We start from the raw sequence: 17161 nt of genomic DNA on the forward strand, positions 1-17161 counted from the left end.
TTTTTATAGTGTAATTTCTTGACATTGTTTTTGTATAAATATGTTTGACATTGTTTTTAGCAAAACAAATGTGATTAATTTGTACATGATTTGATTCAGTTGTATTACCCCCCCCCCCCCCCCCCCCCCCCTTGACCACACAGTAAAATAAGCATTATGTTTCAGACTGTTTATCAATAACAGCCCCAGAATTTAAACATACAAAGTGTTTGGTTCCAAAACGCTTTGTCCTCCCATTTTGTTTTGATTTATTTTGTTTTCCAAGTAATTGGGTTATTGTTATTTGATTATCTTTACTTAATCAGAACAATACAACTGCATTTTTTATATTACCTGAAATGCACAATTAAATAACATGACACACAGACAAATGTTTTAAAAAAATGGAGATATAGCATTTTGAAACCAAACTCTTCATACATCTCCTCATATCTTTCAATAGAAATCGCTTCAAAAAAGAGTTTCACAAGTACATGTATAGCCCCAGGATAGAGGAAAACACAAGAATGTCAGAATTATGCGGAAATGCACCTTGGTAAATGTTTCATATACATTTGTATACTGGACTTCTGTGTATGTGTTTGGTTTTAAAGGTTGAACTGTGGCAACAGCACTAAAATATCTAAGACATGAATTGGGGTGTTGTATGCCAAGCAAGTTTGCAGCTTGAATAATCACCTACTCCATTCCCTTCCCTTATGTAACACATGATGATGCGTGCATTAGAAGGTAAAAGATCCATAGATTGGCTTTAAGAATTCTCAGTTCTGTCATTTAGCCTAATGTTTTTTCTCCCAGAAATTCTGTTTGCAAATATTATTGTCACTCATGTGCTTTGTTTGCATATGGAGCAGGATAGCAATGACCCAAACTGCTGACTTTTCAGTAATCAGGGGATGCCACTGTCATCAATGGGGGGCAAAGTTTACTGCAAGCTAGAAGTGAAATCTGTCTTTGTTTGGGCATAACCATTCATCACTGGGTCGTGAATAGCAGCTGTCACGGTAACTTCTCCGTACTGCAATGGGAACAAACAAAGTTAGCACGAAATTAAATTCATTCATCACCTTACTTTTCTATTGTCCTCTGAAACTAATTGGGAGTAATCGCATGGGGTTTAATGACTTTTTGTCTGATGATCCCATAGCATGTGTTTTTTTTTGTGTGCAGCAAAGCTGTTTACATCTCCGCGGGGACATCCAATCTGCGTCCATCTGGCGTCTCGCATCACGATTGGGTGTAACCAATCAGAGACGACAGCTGGCTGCCACCGCCAAGCTTGTGTGCGGAGTTCGGCACACAGGAAGTGAGGATAGGGCCAGAAGAGTTCTCTCGTCGTTACTGTCACAGAACTAGACAAAAGATAACTGGATTTTAGTTTTGTTTTCTGTTTTATCGAACCATTTCCGACGTGTTGCAGACCGGAGCCAAGTAAAAGGTAAACTAAGAGAGCATCACTTTATCTCATTGAAACTAGTAGAATGGGTTTGTTTGCTCGGCTAACATGAATGATGTTAATGTTAGTGCCTTGCTTGTGTCAGCTTGTTAGCCCGAACCCAAAATGGCAATTTTGACCTGACCGCAGTCGTAGACAGGTTAAAATAATATTTACCTGTAAGGAAAACTTCTGGAAAGTGCCTTCCATGACTTAAAAATTAGCAGTACGTTTGTCCTTGGTCGCAGGATTTACTTCTAGATGAGTTGTTAACGCAGCTATTATTGCACTTGGGGAATATGGAAAAATGTCAATTGGCCGATGGATGAAATTCCACTGGCCATCATTGTAATGCTAGCTAGCTATCAAATGGCTAATTCGCGGTTCTACAGTTCTTTGCATGAACATTATTAGAGACCATATTAACATGATTGAACGTTTAATATGTTAGTCTGCTGATATCATGTATCTTGAAAGCGGTCTTGTCTTGTGGTACTGGTATTATTGGACGTCGGAAGTGTATTCCTAGTGTTCATTCCCTTTTTGTAGCTAGCTGGTGATAAACGAATAACGTTATGGTGAAGGTTTGTCGCACCCGTTATCGTTGTCGGTCATACTGAAACCAAGATTTACGATGTTCGTGCCGGGCGTTGTTCTTTGTAAACTTTTTTTTTTTTTTTACTGTGCACATTTCCGCCGTGTTGATTAAGCCTTCTGTGCTAGACCGAGCAAGACTACCCACAAGACCAGAATTATCCCTGTTGTCTAGATTGTGATCTGTATGACTTAATGGACAAAATCCTTCACATCACATTTGATGTAAGCAGCAGTTAATGCAGATGCCTCCCGCTTGGTGAGACATCGCAGCGTAAAAATAAACGCACACCACTTGCCTTCCACACTCGTGAATCGTCTATTGCACGGCTTGTGTGCAGGTTCCAGCTAATAATATTCCATGCAGTACTGAACTGTTGGTCGGTGCATTGTTGGAACACTATTTGCTATAAGTATTTGTACGCTATTAGATAGACAGATACTTTATTGATCCCTAGGGGAAATTCAAGTATAGGTCTGTCTGTCTGTGTAGGTCAAGTATAGGTATAAGTCTGGGACAAATATCTGACAAATGATTGATGTGGTGTCATAGGAGTACTTCATGGTGGACCCTGGGAGAAAGGGAGTTGGGTTGCCCTGTGTGGTTGGGTGGGTACCTATGACAAGGTGAGTCCCACTTCAAAAGGAGCAAAGTCCCATAGTGCGGTGGGCTTGTTTGGTGTTCACGCCTTTATGTGTGAGAGAGCTTGTGTCGGGGAGACCCAGTTTCCAGCCCACTAGACTGGCGTGTGACACATGGGGTCGTGTTGTGGTGTCTTTGTGTTCAGAGACGGGTGCAGGGTCGGCCTGTAAGAAGAGGAGCTGGATGCTGTAGTGCAGATGATCTCAAAACCACAGTGCGCTACAGCACTGTGTGCTCAATTTGCAACATCCTGGTTGGGTCATCTCGGTCCTCCTGGTTGGGTCATCTCTGTCCTCCTGGTTGGGTCATCTCTGTCCTGTTTGTGTCGCGCGCTAACACAGCTGTGCTTCCCATTGCTCAAAAGAAAAGTCTCAACTTGTTGGACTAAAAAAAGATTGGCCAATTCTGTCCAAGTTGACAGGCCAGAAGTCATGTAATCGCTATGTTGCAGTGGCAGGACGCTGGATGTGGTGCTGGAGTGTGCTTCCTCTTTCCTCAAATAGATGCAGCACTGCCAAAATTGTACCACTCCTTTCTCTGTGCAGTGTTGTACAGGACCATTCTCTGTGCAGTGTTGTACAGGACCATTCTCTGTGTAAAACAGCACACCATTCCTTCTGCAAGAGTCTACAGAGGCATTCTCTCTGCAAAATTCTACAAATCCATTTTCAGCCATTTTTTTACAGAGCCATTCTCTCAGCAACTCCAGCTCTAGACAAGAGCGCCTGTAGCAGTGTGCAGGCAGGCCTGTGGGTGTGCTGCTTATCAGGTCACTGGAATCGGGGTGTTTGCAGTGCGGAGAGCCAGCCCATGAGGGGTTACTGGGTTTGTGTAGTGCGGAGAGCCAGCCCATGAGGGGTTACTGGGTTTGTGTAGTGCGGAGAGCCAGCCCATGAGGGGTTACTGGGTTGGTGTAGTGCGGAGAGCCAGCCCATGAGGGGTTACTGGGTTGGTGTTGGCTTACTGTACTGAGACCATGGAGCGCAGGCTGTCAGATTTGAGGGAGACATCTGTTGTTCCCGCACACAGCACAAACAGCCTGGACCTTTAATCCACCCAGTCGGTGGGAGTGGGTGTGTGTGTGTGTGTGTGTGTGTGAGGGGGGGGGGGGAATCCAGTCATCCATAAGGTCAGTGCCTGTATGACAGGTGTCCCCCCCCCCCCCCCCCCCCTCCCTCACCCACCCATCCTGGTATTTTGGCACTACAGGGTAGAGGCAAGTGTGACAAGTGGCAGAAAGAGTGGCTTTGCTGTGTGTGTGTGTGTGTGTGTGTGTATCCTTGTGCCAGTGTCAGGAGGGGCAGATGAAGGCTGTAGTCCTGAGTCAGCACTCTCTGTTCCTGCTACTCTGGTCATTTCATAAGTACAACGCACCCTGTTTGGCGGTTTGGTGGTGTACAGTCTTTACAACCCGTGGTTTGCAACATGGTGGAGGTAGTACAGCATGGGATGTGCACCTGTGTTTGTGTGTCTGTGTGTTTGTGTGTGTGTGTGTTTTGTGTGCGCGTGTGTGTGTGTGTGTGTGTGTGTGTGTGTGTGTGTGTTTGTGGCTGCCTGTCACCATTTGGCGCCAATTTCCCAGCTGTCAGGCATGCAGGGCACGTTCCACTGTCACTAGTGTAGAGTGTCCCATGAGAGAAGGGCATAAGTTACACACAGCAGGCACTCAGCAAACCAGCACTGACACACTCGCACGCAAGCACACACACACACACACACACACACACACACACACAGAGAAGTCGCATACACCCTGAGCTAGGACGAGTGTGTGTGTGTGTGTGTGTGTGTGTGTGTGTGTGTGTGTGTGTGTGTGTGTGTGTGTGTGTGTGTGACGTTTCTTTGGCCACCCCGGCAATCTGGCCTCCTGTTGCTCTACTTTGCTCTCCCTTCCCTGATTGCTCAAACCCGCTGACGCTGTGTGTGTGTGTGTGTGTGTGTGTGTGTGTGTGTGCGCGTGCATGCATGTGTGTGTGTGAGTAAAAATCTTCCCATTATTTCACAGACATTAAAGTGTGTTTTATCAGCAGTAGGCCTATGTTAGTCAGCCACAGGCCGGTCGTGAAGACCTCTGTTGGCTTTGCCGTGGCTGTCGTGCCCAGAGGCAGGCTACAGGCGACTCCAAACCGCTGGCTTTTCACTCTGCAACACACACGCCGGCTCCTTAAAAGGGCTGGCACGGGAATCTGGAGCTGGGCTGTAAGAAATGCCACTCCTGTAACACCACTTGCTATTCCTCTCACCAGCTCCCCCTGACCTAGCATGGTGGCTGTGGTTTCTGTCACTGTACACTCTCTCTCTCTCTGTCTCTGTCTCTGTCTCTGTCTCTGTCTCTGTCTCTGTCTCTGTCTCTCTCTCTCTCTGTCTGTCTGTCTGTCTGTCTCAAGGCAGAACCTGCCAGGCGAGACATTGGAAACGTGTGTGTGTGTTATTGTGAGCTTTAACTATATGTGTGACTTTTTCGTAGAAAACAGGAAATGTTATGTCATGTTGTCAGACATGTCAGTGGGTTCACTTGTCCATCATTACACAGATTCTTATTTGGCTGATATGACTGCACCGAGTACAGAACCCTGTGCATTCCTAGTGAGCACCAAGCAACAGAGACTGGCTCTCTCCATTACTGATCCACATGCACAACACGCTGCATGATGAACTGAGTTAAACTGACATGCGCTGCTGAGCTGCCTGCAGTATTCAAATGCCCAGGTGCTTATAATTGCCAAATGAGCTAAATTGATGTCCCTTCCGGAGCCACTGATTGCATTGCAAAGCAAGTTCAGCTAAATAGATGACCCCCGCTGAGCTTAGGAAGTGAGCATTACCATGTCCTGTAGCATTGCACTGCAAGCCTGGTGTTTGTAGTCACCCACTGCAGCCCTGCCCTCACTGTGCCTGTTTCTGTTTCTGTGTGTGTGTGTGTGTGTCGCGTGTTTCAGTAAGCGGGTGTGGTTTAGACCTGCCATGAGTCACGTTCTCTTGACGTTTAAGCGCGAAGGTCTTCTGCAGAGATGCTCACGCGCGCAAACTCACGCACGCTCAAACACACTCACACTTGGTCTTTGTGGTTCCATTTCAATTCTTGCAGACAGCTGTATGTGTGTGTGTGTGTGTGCCTGAGTGCAGAGCCCGCATATGTAGATCAAGGTAAAAAGAGCAGAACATGGGATTACCAGAATCAGTCACCATTTTCTGTTTCATCAGCTTGTTTTGGTATGGCTCATTGGCTCAGATTTGCCAGCTGTGTGCCTAGTACTTCTCTTTCTGCAGGTAGAGGCAGCTGTGCCGAGACTTCAGTGTGTTCCATGCAGAACTCATCTGTGTGTTCCGTGCAGAACTCTTCAGTGTGTTTCTCTTCTCCTCCTCTTCTCTTCCTCTTCCTCTTCTCCTCCTCTCCTCTTCTCTCCCTTTCCTCCTCTTCTCCTCCTCTCCTCTCTCCTCCTCTTGTCCTCCTAGTCTCACTATCCCCTCACCCTAGTTAAGCTAGCACCACCACTGCTAGCATGCCAGATTAGCACTCGGATGCCTATAGATCTATAGGATGCTGCCGACGTGCAATGCACTCAATAATTCAGCAGCAGGCAGCGCTATGCAGAGTAGCACGGTGGTGGTGTTGGGTGCTTGCATATTCGAGAGAGAGAGAGAGAGAGAGAGAGAGAGCTCCAGTGTGTGACCTTGTTCCTGCAGGGTCGCTGTAGGCTGCCTGCTACCGCGACAGATGGTGACGGAGGGAAGCAGAGGGTGGGGTGGGAAGGGGCGGTGTGTGTGTGTGTGTGTAGAGAGAGGGGGGGTCGCTGGTCACCCAGTGCAGCATGGTGTCTCAGCTCTGCCTCGTTGAGTGGACGGTCACCAACTCCCCACCAGCCTCTTTCTTCAACCCCTCATATTCTCTCCTCCTCTCCACTCCTCTCTCCTCCTCTCTCCTCCTCTCTCTACCTCTCTCTCTCTCTCTCTGTGTGAGTGGAGAGGAGGAGAGAGGAGTCTCGGAGAAAGTGGAGAAGAGTGCATGGAGTGGAGAAAAAGAGGATGATAGAATAGAAGAGTGGGTTGAAGTGGGGGTGGAGGAGTGGCCTGGCGAGCGAAAGAAAGGAAGGGAGGGGAGAGGAGAGGACAAGAGAGGAGGAGGAGAGAGGAGGAGAGGAGAGGAGAGGAGGGGAGGGGAGGGGAGGGACGGGACGGGACGACGGCTGCAACCACGACTGGAGGAATTTGGTGGCTCTGAGCCAGAGAAGGATGAGTGCCACTGTGACGTTCTGAGTAGAACTCTCATAGCAGTAGGGGGTGGTACAGTGTGTGTGTGTGGCAGCATCTTTATGAGGCCATGTTTGTGTTGATTGGCTACATCGTGAAATATATCAGCTACATGGTGAAATACACACACACACACACACACACACAACTACGACTGAAAGATTAATAAATTCTTAATCAGTCTCACAATTTTAACTAATGCAATTAGCAAATCTCAAGGCTGCATTTAGTCGTGCAGCTCGCAACGATCACACTCACACATCATAAATGAGACTAGCTCACCATTGAGAAGTGGCCAAACTCCGAGACATTTGGAAGCCATTTTCATTCTTATCCTTGGGCTAGTAGGTAGTAGCCTGGGTGTTCCCATGCTGCCTTGCGCGCGATTTGATTCACGCTGCTAAGGCAGCCTGGAGACCATGGAGCAAATTTTCGCCTGAGATAGGGGACCAATCACAGAACAAGGGAGAAAGCAAGACGATGATGAGCTATGCACAGACGCATTTGATAGACATCCGTGGCACCCAATAAACGGATCTGGGCATTTTTTTCAAATACGAGAAAATTAACGTTTGGTTCCCAGACCACGTCTCATTGAGAAGTGGTGGTGCTAGCCAGGCTAAGTAGATAGAGCAGGTCATGTCTCTTCACTGGTAATGCTTCATCACATGTTTTGAGTGATATGTAGTTTAGTGAATACTGAGCTGCCAGCAACGCGAAACGTGAAATCAAATTGCATTTAGATATTTTCTCCAAATGGTTCAGCCGGCCTACCTCCTGTCATCTCCAAATGGTTCAGCCCGCCCCCCTCCTGTCATGGTTGCCCTCTACGTCCAGCTTTGACCCTGGACCAGGGGGAGAGGTCAGTGTCACCGAGATGGGTGTCACACCTACAGTAAATGGTTCCCTGTGTCACTGCTCCCTCATATTTAATCTCTCACTTTTTACCCTCGCTCTCTCTATTGCTCACTCTCTCTCTCTCACACTCTCTCTTTCTCACACTCTCTCTCTCTCTCTCTCTCTCTCTCTCTCTCTCTCTCTCTCTCTCTCTCTCTCTCTCTCTCTCTCTCCTCCTCAGCTGCTGACTCTAGGTGTTTTGGTGTTTTTGGAGTTGAACGCTTCACGGTGCCTCACACCAACCGGCTGCTTGCTCTAGGAAGCGTTGAACCGAACACTCTAAAATAACACAAGGTGTTGAGGTGTGTGTGTGTGTGTGTGTCTGACTGACTCTGCCATTCCTTTGGCACTAGGTTGTTTGTGTACGGCTGTGATATCCAAACATCTTTCTCCGTTAGTTCAGTGTTTTGGTGAGAATGAGTGAGTCCGAGCTGGAGCATGTTTCCTGTGCTAGCTATGTTATGCTACGTGATTTAGTGGTGATTTAATGCCTTCCACCCCCCCCACCCCCCCCTTTCTCAGAGTGACCTACAGAAAGCCTCTAACCTCTCAAGTCAGAGACACACACACACACACACACACACAAGCTAACTGTTGCTTTAACTTTCTCTGTCACGACACACACACACACACACACACACACACACACACACTCTTTTTTACTTACTGCCTAACTCACACACACATGCTTGCTCTCTCACTAGTCTCACACACACACACACGCACACCGAGTGTCCTCTCTTACTCAGCTGTAAAAGCAGCAGCAGCAGTCTCGGTGTGTGAGTGTGTATCAATGGTGTCATGTCGCTCTCCAGGCCTCTGCTTAGAGCTGATGACCACTGCTGAGAGAGAGAGAGAGAATGACGGAGAGAGAGAGAGAGAGAATGAAGGAGAGAGAGAGAGAGAATAAAGAAGAGAGAATGGAGAGAATAAGAGACCTCCAGGTTCTTTGAAGCTTCTATGGCTCTTGTGCTCTGCCACACACACCCCCTCTCCACCCACCCTTCACACACACACACACACACCAGCCTTCAGCAGCCCTCAGCCAGCGGGACAAAAGGCCATTATGTGGAGCACAGGCCCAGGCGGCGGGGGGTTATTATGGGATGGGGGGAGTGGGTGGCCGGCTCCTGCTCCTGCTCCCTTCATTGATGTATTGAGTGTGTGTGTGTGTGTGAGGGGGGGACTCTTCCCCAGCTCCCTGGTCCAGGCTCGCCAGCTGGCCCCCTTTACTGCCTTCCCAGACTCCTGGCTACACACACGCACACACACACACACACACACACACAAACAGAGGCTGTGCTCTGACCCACACATGTCTGATGTGCGCACTCACACAGCCCCTCCATCTCCTCTACACTACTTTGTTGACAAACACATTCAAGTAGGCATTAAGCAAACACACACACACACACTAAATCAATCACTTACACACTCTGTAAAGTATACAGAAACACACACACACACACACACTTAAAGAGCCCCAGTAGCAGCGAAGTGACAAAGAGCTGGACAGTGCGTTTGCTGGGTGAGTGAGCGAGACAGAGACGCGCTGACACGCACTCAGGACACACTCTTAAATCAATTTGGGGGCAGTGGCGCTCACACACACACAAAAGGCCGGCTGACAGGCGAGCAGCGCAGGACAGGGCGATGGTCAGCACTCTGACCCCCGCGAATGATAATGGCATCTCTTCCCATCAGCGCATCAGCATCACACAGGCTTCAAAGACACACACACTCACACAGATGCACAGACGCGTCGGCGCTAAGCAGCACTGGAGCCCCATAGCTGACAGGTTGAACAGTGTCTCTATGGTAATGGGACAGATAGTTTGTGCATTATTGAAGATCACTGAAGAAGGTGTCTTTACAGGCTAGGAGTTTCAGGGATTTGAATGGGTGTGCTGTGGCAGTGTTTTCCAGAGATTTGAGTTTCTTTATGATGCCGTTTTTTGGGGGATTTAACGTGTTTACTGTGCTGCACGGCTTTGGTTTGGGTCAACGTTGCCTCTTCATGTCCCATGGTGTTGGGTGGGAGGGTTAGTCCTCCGTTGGGTCGGAGGGTTAGGCCTCTGTTGGGTCGGAGCGTTGAATTGTGGTGGTAATGTTGATCCTGAAAGAAACCCTGTTAATCCTTATTTAGTTTATTGCTGAGTAGGCTACTCTGAGAGAGTCCCAGACTGCCGTGTGTGCGTGTGCGTGCGTGCGTGCGCGTAGCTGGGCAGGTTGAGGCAGGTGAGGAGTCGGGTCTCGGGGAGGTGAGGAGAGGTGGGGCCGTGAGGAGACACTCAGGCACCTCAGGAATGCCACTGGGTGTGTGTGTGTGGAGTGAAATAGGTCCGACCAGTGGCGGAGGAATGCTAAAACTCTATGGGCTAGCCTGTCGTCTTAGGTGTGTGTGTGTGGGTGCATTTTTTGTGTGCCAAGTCAATGTTTCAGGGTGTGGTTTGTAGAGAGGTAAACGGCGCGAATCGTGTTGTTTGTTAGCTTTCTATTTTTTCATTTGATCCTTTATGTTTGCTCACTTTGTCAAATGAGTCACATTGCTGTGTGTGTGTGTGTGACATTGCCGTTTGTGTGTGTGACATTGCCGTGTTTGTGTGTGTGTGTGTGTGTGTGTGTGTGTGTGTGCACTGAAGAGTGAAAGATGAAGAGCTGTGTTGCCTCCTTGAGTGCATTCTGCTATAGAGCTCAATGAGTGTGAACTCACCCATGGGGGCTCCAGGACGGGGGGGGGGGGGATTGTGAACCTCCCTACTCCATCCAGTGTCTTCAAAATGCCCCCCCCTCCCAACACGCACACATGCGCGCGCACACACACACACACATACTGTGCTGACGATGGCTAGATGTGTATGTGTGTGTGACTGCAGGAGAGATAGATGTTTCAGGCAGAACATACTCTTGCTGACAATGCTCTGTGTGTGTTTAGGGTTGCAAAGGGGCGGAAAATGTCCAGTACATTTTCGGAAACTTACCGGAAACTTTCCATGGGAAGTTAAGCTGGGGAATTTTGGAAATATTCCAAATTGGAAACTTTCATGGAATTAAAGGAAATTATGGGAATTTACAGGAATTAACTGGGAATTTTTGGTAACTCCTACTGTTTCATATACAGACATTAACATTTTGTTTCGTAATAAGCAATATGATTTATTTGTTCGTATTTTCGCTTAGCTTAGCATACAAAGATAACTAACATGCTAGCGGGAATCCCATTCTCTGCCTATGGTTTACTAGCGTGCTAAGCTAGCAACACTGAAACCACTGAACTGCCCAAGATGCACCGCGCCACTCAACAACAAAATCCAATTGGTTGGAACATTGACTGACAATCAGTTTGTTCAGTTAGAATCCCAGAAAATGGTAAAACAAATAAAAATATAATGACACAACATACCACCCCAACCAAACCTTATAGATTATGTAAATTATATATAAATTGTCAAGCTTAATCAGATAGATTAATCGTCCCTTTACAGTTTATGCAAAATGACGTACACCCATTTGAAAGAGGACAAACGTGACGACAAGCCCATAACTGGGCAACTCTGTTTGCAAACTTCCCCCAGTTTCACATCAGTTATTCCCACATGAGATGAGGTTTTCACTGGGAATTTATTTTCCCCATGCACATGAACACACCATAGGTTTCCTTTATGTCTAGTAGCCTATGCTGATTGCTGTGTGCATGGGATTGACGTATGTGCAGGGTAGAAATTTGGTTGAAAAAAGGTTGAAAAAGAAGGTTGTTTTAACTAATATTATGCTGCAAGATGGGGTTTTGTCCACTACATTTAAGTTCCCTGTTATAGACTAACTTGTCATATTAATTCCCGTTTATTCCCGTTAATTTCCGTATATTCCTTTAATTCCCATGGAAAGTTTCCAACTTTAAATTTCCGAAATTTTGCAACCCTATGTGTGTTTGAGGGAGAGAGGCCAAAACCCATACCATACCACTGTTCTTAACTTCCTGTGTGTGTGTGTGTCTACGTGTGTGTACAGGAGGTCTGCTGGGAAGCTGAACTGCAGTCTGAGGTCTGAAGCGAGGAGCTTCTCTTCGCTCTCTCACTATGATGGCCAACACTGTGAGTACTGACCTATATCTCACAGAGAGCGTTCCTGTGCGTGCATTAGTGGCTATGACACTAAACGCAGTCTAGCCTACAACACTGAATGAGAAGGAGAAATAGGCTCTCACTTCCTCTCTCTCTCTCTCTCTCTCTCTCTCTCTCTCTGTCTCTCTCTGTCTCTCTCTCTCTCTCTCTCACTCTCTCTCTCTCTCTGTCTCTCTCTCTCTCTCTCTCTCTCTCTCTCTCTCTCTCTCTCTCTCTCTGTCCTTCTCTCTCTCTCTCTCTCTCCATCTCTCATTCTCTAAAGCAAGAGTTTTCTTATATTACAATATATTTGCTGCAGTACAGAAAGATTTTGGAACTGTGCTTATGAGCCTAGATGATGGTAGAAAAGCATTTAGGCAACCTATCAGTGTGGATGTAATCTTGTGTGTGTGTGTGACAGATGCTCTCATTGCCTAGTCATTACAGTGTGAAAAAAAAAAAACACTGTTTCAAAATGTAGCTGAGACTGATCACTAATCCCTGTGAAAACCTAGGGGGAACCCTGTACATGTCTTTCTTTATTCTTCAATACTTCAGGCCAATAGTAATAATACAAGGGCAGGGACATCCTTTTCCACTTTCAAAAAACTCCTGAAGACCCAGCTCTTTAGAGAACATCTACTCTCATAGCAACACTTACAACAAGTCTTACTGATCCTAGCACTCACCAGCCGTTTTAAACTGACAAGTAACTGCTAAAAACAGCACTCACCGACGCACTTATTCTTACTGTACTCTAATGTTTTTTAAACTGTCCTAAAATTGTGAGAATTGTTCTAAAACTTACTGTTTACCCATGTTGTTAGTCGCTTTGGTTTAAAAGCGTCAGCCAAATGTAATGTAATGTAATGTAATGTAATAACCACACACGCACTCATATACAAATACTCTCCTCTCCCAGTCTGTCTACACCTCCATAAGGTCAGGAACAGGAATAATCCTCAGCACACATAAGAACCCACACACACACACACACACACACACACACACACACACACACACACACACACACACACACACACACACACAAACAAACAAATACAAACAACAACAACTGCGATGTCATAATGCCCAGCCACACTCAAATGCAGACTTTATTGTTAACATTGATAAAACTAGACTTTTTCCTCTTTTTGAGCATACCAACACACCTGGAGAAACTATCATTTGAATTGGCCACACACACACATACAGACACACGCACACACGCATACATGCAAGCACACACATAAACACACCTTCTGAAAGCAGGTGTTTGAAGTTGCTCTGCCACTGGGGGTTTTTCTGTTCCTGCTCTTTGTAAGCAGGATAGATAAATAAGCCCTGCGGGCAGCTTGTGTCTCCTCACGCAAGGCCCGCCGGTGAGCTCCTACGTCTCATTTCATATGAGTAGATACTATGAGGAAAACTGTCCCGTACTACTGGGGAAAGGTTTTAATTTAGTCTTACCATTGTGTAGAAATAAGTGGCCATTTCAAGAGAAATTGAAATCCTGTTATAGAAATGAAACTCCTGAGTTGTGCCCCTCTCTGCCTCTCTAGTGCTACAAAGCACACACACACACACACACACAGACACAAGAAACAGATACGCACACACTCAATCACTCATACATGCACGCACACACACAAACACACCTTCTCAAAACGGGTCTTTGAAGTTGCTCTAGTGCTACAAGCTTTTCACTGGGGGCTACTGGGGAGATCTAAATGGATTTGAGAAATATGAAAGAGTTGCACCCAAAAGATTAGAGCCCAGAGGATTACGCTAATCACACTAAGAGTGCACTGAGAGAGTGGACGTGTGTTGTGTGTGTGTGTGTGTGTGTGCGCTGGACGTGTCCTGCGTAGGCTCGTCTCGTGTCCTGAGGAACGGCGTTGTAGCGGGTGCGAGGACGGGAGGGGTGGGTGTGCAGGCGGGCGACGTGACGTGGCGTGGCGGGGCGTAGCGCCATCTCTGGGTACACGCCACCTGAGATACCAGCCTATCAGCCCCAGAGCAGACGCCAGCCCTCTGCTTTTGATAGACACGAACTCCACTCGCTCAGACAGCCGCACCCCGCCCCTCACACACACACACACGCACGCACACAACCACGCACGGCACACACACACACCACACACACACACAACACAACCAACGCACACACACGCACACACATGCACGCAACCCACGCACGCACACAACCACGCACGCAACCACGCACGCACACACACACACCCACACACACAGACAGCCTCAGACCAGAGAGAGAGAGAGAGAAAGAGGAGGTCTACAGGGAGGGTGGGGGGTATAGTGGTGGATGAGAGGGATGAAGAGGGATGAAAGAGAGGAGAGAGAGCTACATGGAGAAGAGGGAGATCTACAGGGTGGGTATAGAGGTAGAGAGAGAAGGAGAGCTACATAGAGAAGAAAAGAGGGAGATCTACAGGGTGGGTATAGAGGTAGAGAGAGAAGGAGAGATGCATGGAGATTATATATGGAGACAGAGAGAGAGACAGAGAGAGAGACAGAGACAGAGAAATCTGAAAAGAGAGAGGGAGGTGTATTGGAGGTGGATTAATCTGAAGGGTCACGCTGCTGCCTGTCTCCACCTGACACCTGCCCTGACACCTGACATTTGAGTTAATGAGCGCTTCATCCAGGTGTCACGCTACTGATCTACAACGGTCATTGAGAATGGAAAGACTTGTTAGTGACCTTGCGCGCGCGCACACACCACACACACACACACACACACAAAGTGCGCACATTTCACATGTAGCAGTCAGAGGTAAAGAGCTTCCAAATTCAAATTCAAATAAGCTTTATTGACATGACGAGTGCTTGTGTTTGTCCAACAGCACTGCTCACCAGGTCCATGTCCCTCCCTTGTGGAGAGATTGGAGGAAATGTTTAATGTGTAGTTCTTTTATTTTGAATCGAATTGAATATTGAATTTGCTTAAGCTCTCTCTCTCCTCTCTCTCCTCTCTCTCTCTCTCATCCTCTCTCTCTCTCTCTCCTCTCCTCTCTCTCTCTCATCTCTCTCTCTCTCTCTCTCTCTCTCTCTTTCTTTTAGATTGGGGCTGCCACTCTGTGTGGAGATCTCAAGGCCTTTCTCAGCAACCACAACCTGCCCAAGGTAAGAGTCCCCACACCACAACACCCTTCTGATTGGCTGTCCCCACACCACACAACACCCTTCTGATTGGCTGTCCCCACACACAACACCCTTCTGATTGGCTGTCCCACACACAACACCCTTCTGATTGGCTGTCCCCACACACAACACCCTTCTGATTGGCTGTCCCCACACACAACACCTTCTGATTGGCTGTCCCCACACACACCAACACCCTTCTGATTGGCTGTCCCCACACACAACACGATTGGCCGCTCATGCTGCCCTACTTGACCTGATTGGCTGCCCTACTTGACCTGATGGCCGCTCTGCTGCACCTACTTGACCTGTAAGCCATTTATGCTTCAGGTCCACAGATGAAGTCAAATTAGAAACATTCTTCAAATCTCTGACTTTGCAACCCCTGCTTATGAAACATAACTGCTCCAGTGAGATACAGAGTTAGGAGAGGGCAGCTGTAGTTGTTAGCACCACTCTGGAGGGATGGACCGCAGGTCTCCAGTGATCCCGCTGAGCCATAGCAGGCTGTTCGGCCGCTAGTGTATGTATATGTGTGTGTGTGTATATATATATATATATATATATATATATTATATATATACTCTTTTGATCCCGTGAGGGAAATTTGGTCTCTGCATTGTATTCCAATTAGTGAAACACACTCAGCACACAGTGAGGTGAAGCACACACACTAATCCCGGCGCAGTGAGCTGCCTGCAACAACAGCGGTGCTCGGGGAGCAGTGAGGTGTTCGGTGCCTTGCTCAAGGGCACTTCAGCCGTGCCTACTAGCCGGGGTTCGGACCGGCAACCCTCCGAAGCGCTAACCAGTAGGCCACGGCTGCCCCTAACTTCTACTTCTATCTAGTGTCCGAGTGAGCGGGCAGTCGTGATGCGCTCTGCTGCGGGCTGGCTTGCCGCGTGGCTGCGGTCTCTCGCTGCTCCAGAGTGATTAATGGTGTGGTTTGACCAGGCCTTGCAAACAGCCCTTTTGATTGGCTGCTTCCTGTCAGTGGGCCTCTCTGATTGGCCCTAGCGAGGTCATCATGGGACTGTGGTAATGGGGCCTCTCTGATTGGCCCTAGTGAGGTCATCATGGGACTGTGGTAATGGGCCTCTCTGATTGGCCCTAGCGAGGTCATCATGGGACTGTGGTAATGGGCCTCTCTGATTGGTCCTAGCGAGATCATCATGAGACTGTGGTAATGGGCCTTACTTCAAGACCCCATGGCTCCTTCCTAGTGATGTAGTACTCGAGTCCGGTCTCGGACTCGAGTCCGGTCTCGAGACCAATTTCTGCTTTCTCGTCGGTCTCGTCTCGGACTCGTTCCTTCAAAGACTCGGTCTTGACTCGGTCTCGGACCACAGTGGAGGAGAAGGACTCGTAATTTCAGACTGAGTCCTCGAGACCAACGCATTTTTTATGTTCATATAAAAAAAACAGACAACATATAACAACAATAATAATAAAATGCAATGTTTGACCGGCATTATTTGAAAATGACATCCCATGGTGCAATGCAAAGATACTGCCGTCAGAGCCGTTTAATTATCTCTATGGCTCTGCTGCCGGTGAGTGTCTGTAGGTCAGCATAGTCCATATTAAGACGTTAAGACTGCTCCTCTAAACAATTCCCAATCTAGCTTAGTCTGTAGGCCTAACTGTTGATTATTAACTGGGGTGATATTAATTATGAATATTAAAACTGACATTTTTTTATGGTCTTGGTCTCGACTCGGTCTCGACTCCTAAAGGACTCGGTCTCGACTCGGACTTGCTTCCTCAAAGACTCGGTCTTGACTCGGACTCGACTGTATTTGAAAACCAACAGACTCGGTCTCTGACTCTGGTCTCGACCCTTCAAAGACTCGGTCTTGACTCGGACTCGGCATAGGCTGGTCTCGTCCCCATCACTACTCCTTCCTTCTCTCATGAAAACACTTTCACTCTGTGTGTGTGCGTGTGTGTACGTGTGTGTACGTGCAAATCACCACAAGTATACATTTTTTTGGTAACCCTCTTTCTCTCTCTCTCTCTCTCTCTCTCTCTCTCTTTCTCTCTTTCTCTCTTTCTCTCTCTCTCTCTCCCCCCCCC

At 47.6% G+C, this 17161-nt stretch overlaps 1 long non-coding RNA gene across 1 annotated transcript; it reads left to right on the plus strand.

Moving 5' to 3' along the window:
- The first annotated feature begins 9 nt into the window (after positions 1-9).
- Positions 10-15100, plus strand: LOC121683282. The gene is made up of 3 exons (XR_006022727.1): positions 10-1438; positions 11832-11914; positions 15005-15100. It is a non-coding gene; the product is annotated as an uncharacterized LOC121683282 (long non-coding RNA).
- Positions 15101-17161: the final 2061 nt, after the last annotated feature.

Source organism: Alosa sapidissima, chromosome 15, assembly GCF_018492685.1.
Source record: "Alosa sapidissima isolate fAloSap1 chromosome 15, fAloSap1.pri, whole genome shotgun sequence".
In the NCBI taxonomy this organism is placed as follows: Eukaryota; Metazoa; Chordata; class Actinopteri; order Clupeiformes; family Clupeidae; genus Alosa; species Alosa sapidissima.